Genomic DNA, 6,307 nt, shown 5'->3' with positions numbered 1-6,307 from the left:
CGCACAGCCAAACGGACGCCCCACTTCAGCAAGCGTTTTACTGCCGGTCGGGAGAAGACCAAGTGACCATATTTCTATTCCCCAGTCACCCTTGGGGGACATTGTCAACGATGAATGAACAAAACAAACATACTCAAAGAGTAAAAATGTCAAAAATAGGGGTACAACGGTCAATAATGTGTTATCATCTTAATATCACTGTAAAAACATCAAACGAACGAAGAAGCACAAACAGGCATACATCAAATTTAACATACTAATTTTGTTTTTCTAATACAACTTAATTTAAGTATGTAAAGTCATTTGACAATTTTTTTAATAACTGTATTTGATGTTACTTTAAATCGGTCATTTTATCAAGACAATTTTCTAATATGTATTGGCAAATGTATTAGAAGCGAAATTGAAACAACCACAGCTTTATTTAAAAATTGCACCATTTTCTCAATAATATTTTTTCAGTAAATTTAACTACTTTTTGGATATTCATTCAGATTTGACCTTTATTGATTATGTTTCAAAATTTTACTGTAAATTTGACATTTTTTTGGATAATTGTATATGATGTTACCTTAAATCAGTCATTTGATCAAGATAATTTTCTACTTTGTATAAAAAAATGTTTAGAAGAAAAATTGAAACACCACCGCTTTATTCAAAAATTGCAACATTTTCTCGGTAACTTTTTTCAGTAAATTTCTCTACTTTTTGGATATTCATTCATATTTACCAATATTGAGATATTTTTGAACATTTTAATGTAAATTTGACACCTAATTGTATATGATGTTACCTTAAATCGGTCATTTGATCAAGATTATTTCTACTATGTATTGAAAAATGTATTAGAAGTAAAATTGAAACACCCCAGATTTATTTAAAAATTGCAACATTTCCTCGGTTACATTTTTTTCAGTAAATTTCACTACTTTTTGGATATTTATTCATTTGCACCAATATTGAGATATTTTTCAACATTTTAATGTAAATTTGACAACTTTTTTGATAACTGTATTTGATGTAACAATAAATCGGTCATTTTTTCAAGACAATTTTTTAATTTGTATTGGCAAATGTATTAGAAGCAAAATTGAAACAACCGCAGCTTTATTTAAAAATTGAATAAACAGCAAAGAAAATTGTATGACAGGAGTGAAACTTGTTTCATATACATAATGTTTCTGGGCAAAAGACTACCTTTCTGGGAACTTAAATATAAAGATTTGATAAGTTCTAAGGAGGAGGAAATGGTTGAAACTAGGGAATCTGATTCTAGGAAATTCCTTGATATCAACAGGAAGTTGGAAAATTTGGAAAAACTTATAAGCCAAGGAAGAGGTGGCAGAGGGAGAGGCAATATAAACTTTCCTTACTAGTCTGTAGCCTAATGGAATTAACGTACTTTAGATTTCTTCTAGAAAGGACTCCGTGTTCTAGTGTTAGGAATACCACCTCATTGGGATTATTATCGTTAATAAATAGTAAGCCTTATCTCAACATTTCTTAGATTTTTGTACATAGTTTCAAAAACGTATTTTTTATTATGATCAACTTGTTTTAATAGCAAATATTAAAACCTCATATTGTTTTCCAATTTAATTAGATTGACAAAAGATAGGTCAAATGTTTCGTGTATTCATAGATTATGATGACATCTGTTCAGGGGTCATTATAACTCACATGCTTAACTGCTGTGAAATCAGTTTATTCCACTCCTCGTTTACTGTAGACAAGTCTAATCTCTCGAAGATTCCTTATCGTGGTTACATCGAATCTTGCATTAAAACAATGGTGTTATTCCATTATAATTAAAAATTAAGAATATTACATTAATATTTAATGTCTAATATATATTTCATATGGGGTCTACGAATATTAGATTCAATCATCATTATTTTTAGAGGAAAAGAAGAGCCCTTCTTTTAAATAATACTTTAAATATTAGGCATCCTAATGATGAAAGTTTAAATCATGACATGTCAGTTGCGCAAGTTTAAACACCAGTAGTTTACACACCAGAAAGGCAAATTACAAAATCTCGCATAGGGAGAACAGTTAAACAAAGATATATATATATTCGCCGTAGTAATTGTGACAAGACAGCAGTTGACACATTGACAATTTTATGATGTTAATATTTATAATATGTATATAATAGTATGAATATGTTACTACATGTAGTTAGGGAATAAAAGATAATTTCCATTACGCATATATTACTTGCATTCTAGAATTCTGTTTCAGGAATAAACATTCATGTAATTTTTTTATAATCAATCACTATCAATTATTATCATTACTGTTATACTACCTTATGTATGTCAGTGATCAGAAGATTATCTGATTTGTGTTTAAGATGATAGTGATTGAATGATATTTACTTTGTGCAAGATTAGTGCATTTATATATATAAATATGTATGTAATTATTAAGAATATTTATTTGTAGGGTATTGAAGAAATGTATTTTTTCTAATATTAGTACATTGTATTTATATTATAGAATGTGTGATGATGATAATGTACAGTTACGGGCAGACGAGCAGGAACTGCAACAGTTCCACCATCTTGTCATGTGCACTGCCACACCCATATTTAACCCGTTGGGCCAATACTGTCCAGTGAGGAGGTGCAGTACTCTATACAAGTACAACACCCTGAGAGAGCTGCTCACTCACTGGCAGTATCTACACAAGCCAACCAGACAAATTTACAAATGTGGAAATTGCCGCAAGATGTTTGGGATCAAGTCCAGGTGCTCTCGACACATTTCATTAAATCATTTTGTGAGAGAAGATCATATTCCTAAATTTCTGAATACTATAGTGACCCTTAATGTGGACTACATTGAAACTCGGGGAGCATGCTGCCCAGGTTGGGAACTCTAGAGGAGAATGCCGAAATAATAGATCGGGAAAAACGTGAGGCAAGTAGGAAGCGAGAAGAGGAAGCTAGGGCCTCACTAGTCCATCGTTTAACAGAGCGTTTGGAGGCGGCAGAAATTATGGATAGAGACTTCTCTTGATAATATTTTTTGAATGAACATTAAATTATTGTGTTTATATATATGCATTTACAACCTTTGAATGTTCTGATTTATAGTTTAATAATTTATTAACATTTAAACTTCAAATTTTACCAAGTTTTATCTACTAAGAGCCTTTTATCAACTTTTAGTGCGATCAATTTTACCTGCAATATTGATCTTTAGCGGGGAGGAATGTAGTGACCAGGCAATTTTATAGAATAAAACTAGTATTTCCCCAGATAGGAATTTGCTACAAATTTATAAACATGTACAAAAGGGATTATTTGATTTAGGAAACTAACCTTTTAGACTATTGCTTCTTGTCTTCAATTATATTTAACTAAAGTTCTTCCCTACTTCTGGAGCACGTTGACCGGAAGAAGATGGACATACGGTCAACTTAAGTCAATGTTGTCCTTGGGTTCAAAGTTAATTCGAAGATCTCGATGTGTTTCGTAATAAACGTGTTGTTTTTCACAGTGTTTGATTCCATTGTTTTAAAAAGTATAAATACTGGAGTGTTTGCTACATCTAGGAGTTGCTGCATTGATCCGGCTTGCATCAAGCCACCCTCAAACCCTCCAGACTGTATCAGTCTACTTGGGCCGAACACGTTTTTGTGTACAAACACTCCAGTGTCCTTGACCTTTAAGGTATGTAATAACTGATAGTTGAATGTGAGGGACCATATCCGGAGACATAGGTATACTTTTTCGGCGCTTACTTTAAATAAATTCCGTTCAACATAGAAAATAGGTGGTTACTATTAATTTAAGGATAAGTTGGGTGAAATTATATTCATAAAGTGAATTTGTAAAGTTTAACATATTTAATAGCTCCGTTTTAAGAAAGGCTATTGGTCAGAACAGTTGTCTGTTGTATTTATTGTTATTTTACTATTATTGTTGAATTTATATGCAATTTGTTGAACTCTACTGATGTTATTGGTGTAATAAATATTTTAGTGGGAAAATTTGTTTAGTTAATTTAGTAAAACATTTAAAAACAAGACCTATATAGGTAGAATGTATCCTGCTGATGAACCTAAGCTAAGTACTACCACTACATGTCCCAGGAGGACTATATTATGGCATTGTTGAATTGTCGTTGACCCCCTCCTGCTACATTAGACATAGGAAGATGTGGTGTGAGTGCCAATGACACAACTCCATCCAAATAACTATTTATTGATTGATTGATTGTTGGTTGCTTAACGTCCAGTGGCAAATATTTCATGCATATTCAGGACGAGAACAAGTTCATAATAAACACAATAGGTAGGCCGATACAATAGAGGCCATTTGGGTCGGAGAAATTCGGACTGCCACCGGAAAAGGAGGGTATATTGGATAGGGACAGAGATTTAGCCTTGCAACAGGCCACCTACGGACCCCTCAGAGAGTTGTTGCGATGGTTCTTAACGTGCAAAGAGCGTGGCACTCTCTTTACACGAGGCAGCGGATTTAACGTCCCCCCTTCTGACCGGACGTGACTGCGAACTTGATACATCCCGCACAACCAAACGGACGCCCCACTTCGGCAAGCGTTTTACTGCCGGTCCGGAGAAGACCAAGTGACCATATTTCTGTACCCCAGTCACCCTTGGGGAGAATAACAATTTAAAAACAAGAATGTGTCCATAGTACACGGATGCCCCACTCGCACTATAATTTTCCATGTTCAGTGGACCGTGTAATTGGGGTCAAAACTATAATTTGGCATTAGAATTATAAAGATCATATCACGGGGAACATGTGTACTTAGTTTCAAGTGGATCAAAAACTACCTTGACCAAAAACTTTAACCTGAAGTGGGACGAACGAACGAACAGACGAACAGAGGCACAGACCAGAAAACATAATATCCATCTACTATCGTAGGTGGGGCATAATAAGTAAACCATTACAGCAAAAGGAAGTTTTTAACGACCTTGACTGGCTATACAGCCCTTACACGATCGGCTTAAGTATAGGTCAATGTACGGCCTTTTATATTACTTTACTTATGGATCTTGACATACTTTGAATGACAAAACTATTTGATTCAATATTACTTTTTCTGTTAAGTCTGTTTTTATGATATGTGTAACTGTACTTATATATCAGGGTCCAGTTGTCCAGTTGTTTAAAAGTGTCGTTAAATTTAACGATGATTTAGCCTAACGAGTAGTTAAATCTTAACGCAGTCGCTAACTTATCAATGCGTTAAATATTGTTGTTCAAAAAATGTTAACGACTTTGTTAGTTAACGCAGTGTTAAAATAAAAAGATGTGATTAAAAAAAAAATAATTCCCACAATTCTTTGTAAAATCAAACTTCCTGTATTAATCAACATGGCTTCAAATGTGTCTTCATAAAACTACAAGAGAAAGAAAACTGAACTTCACAGCAATTGAGCGCAATTTGATAAGTGAGCTGGCTACAACCCATCTTGAATTATCCAGAGGTTACTAATGCCAAGAAACAGGAAATGTGGCAGGAAATTACATCTAAAGTTAATGCATTGAGGGTGTGTCTCCGGACAGAGATAGAGGTTCGAAACCACTGGAGAAACCTGACCCGTGGGGCCAAGCAACAATTTTACTACAATGCAGAAGGAAAGAACACACTGGTGTAGGTCCTCCTCCCACCCGGAGGATTACATTATAAATTATATGAGGAACACTGCCTCTTTCCGTAGAGTTCCCGGTGGTCAGAAAACTGTAATTGAGGGACCAGAAGGAAATATATGTTTAAAATGTTTTAAAATAACTGTAATGATGCTTTTAAAACGGTCTTTTCATTCCGATATTTACGAGAAACATTTTAATCAAAAGGCTATTAATCGTCTGCAATGTTTACAAATATACAACAGGGGGAATCCCAAATGGTGACCCCGACCTTTGAAATAAAAATAGATGCATTTTTATCGTTACAATATTGAGTTGTAGACTGCGACATTTTCAATAACAGTCTTGTGTGCTTTCTTGAATCATTCCTATCAGATAAATGTTCTGCAGTGTGTGTCAAAATATCACCTTATGTAGCTTATTTGTTTACAATTCATCATTCCCCCTGCAACTTGGCTGTCGAAAACAAGCCGCTTATGTCATAGCAAAATATTTTTTTAATATATCCTTTTTATAAACTCCTTTTATCACCCTTATTCCCGTTAATTTCGGTATCGGGTCGGTTCGCCCTAATAATATGTTCAACATCCAACAGATAAGGAGGTCTTGAATCGGGCTTTGATTTAGTTAATACAGGCGACCTGTTGGACATTTGGGAAAATTTTGATAGT

This window comes from Mytilus trossulus, chromosome 5, assembly GCF_036588685.1.
Source record: "Mytilus trossulus isolate FHL-02 chromosome 5, PNRI_Mtr1.1.1.hap1, whole genome shotgun sequence".
Taxonomy (NCBI): Eukaryota; Metazoa; Mollusca; class Bivalvia; order Mytilida; family Mytilidae; genus Mytilus; species Mytilus trossulus.
This window is presented reverse-complemented; position numbering follows the sequence as displayed.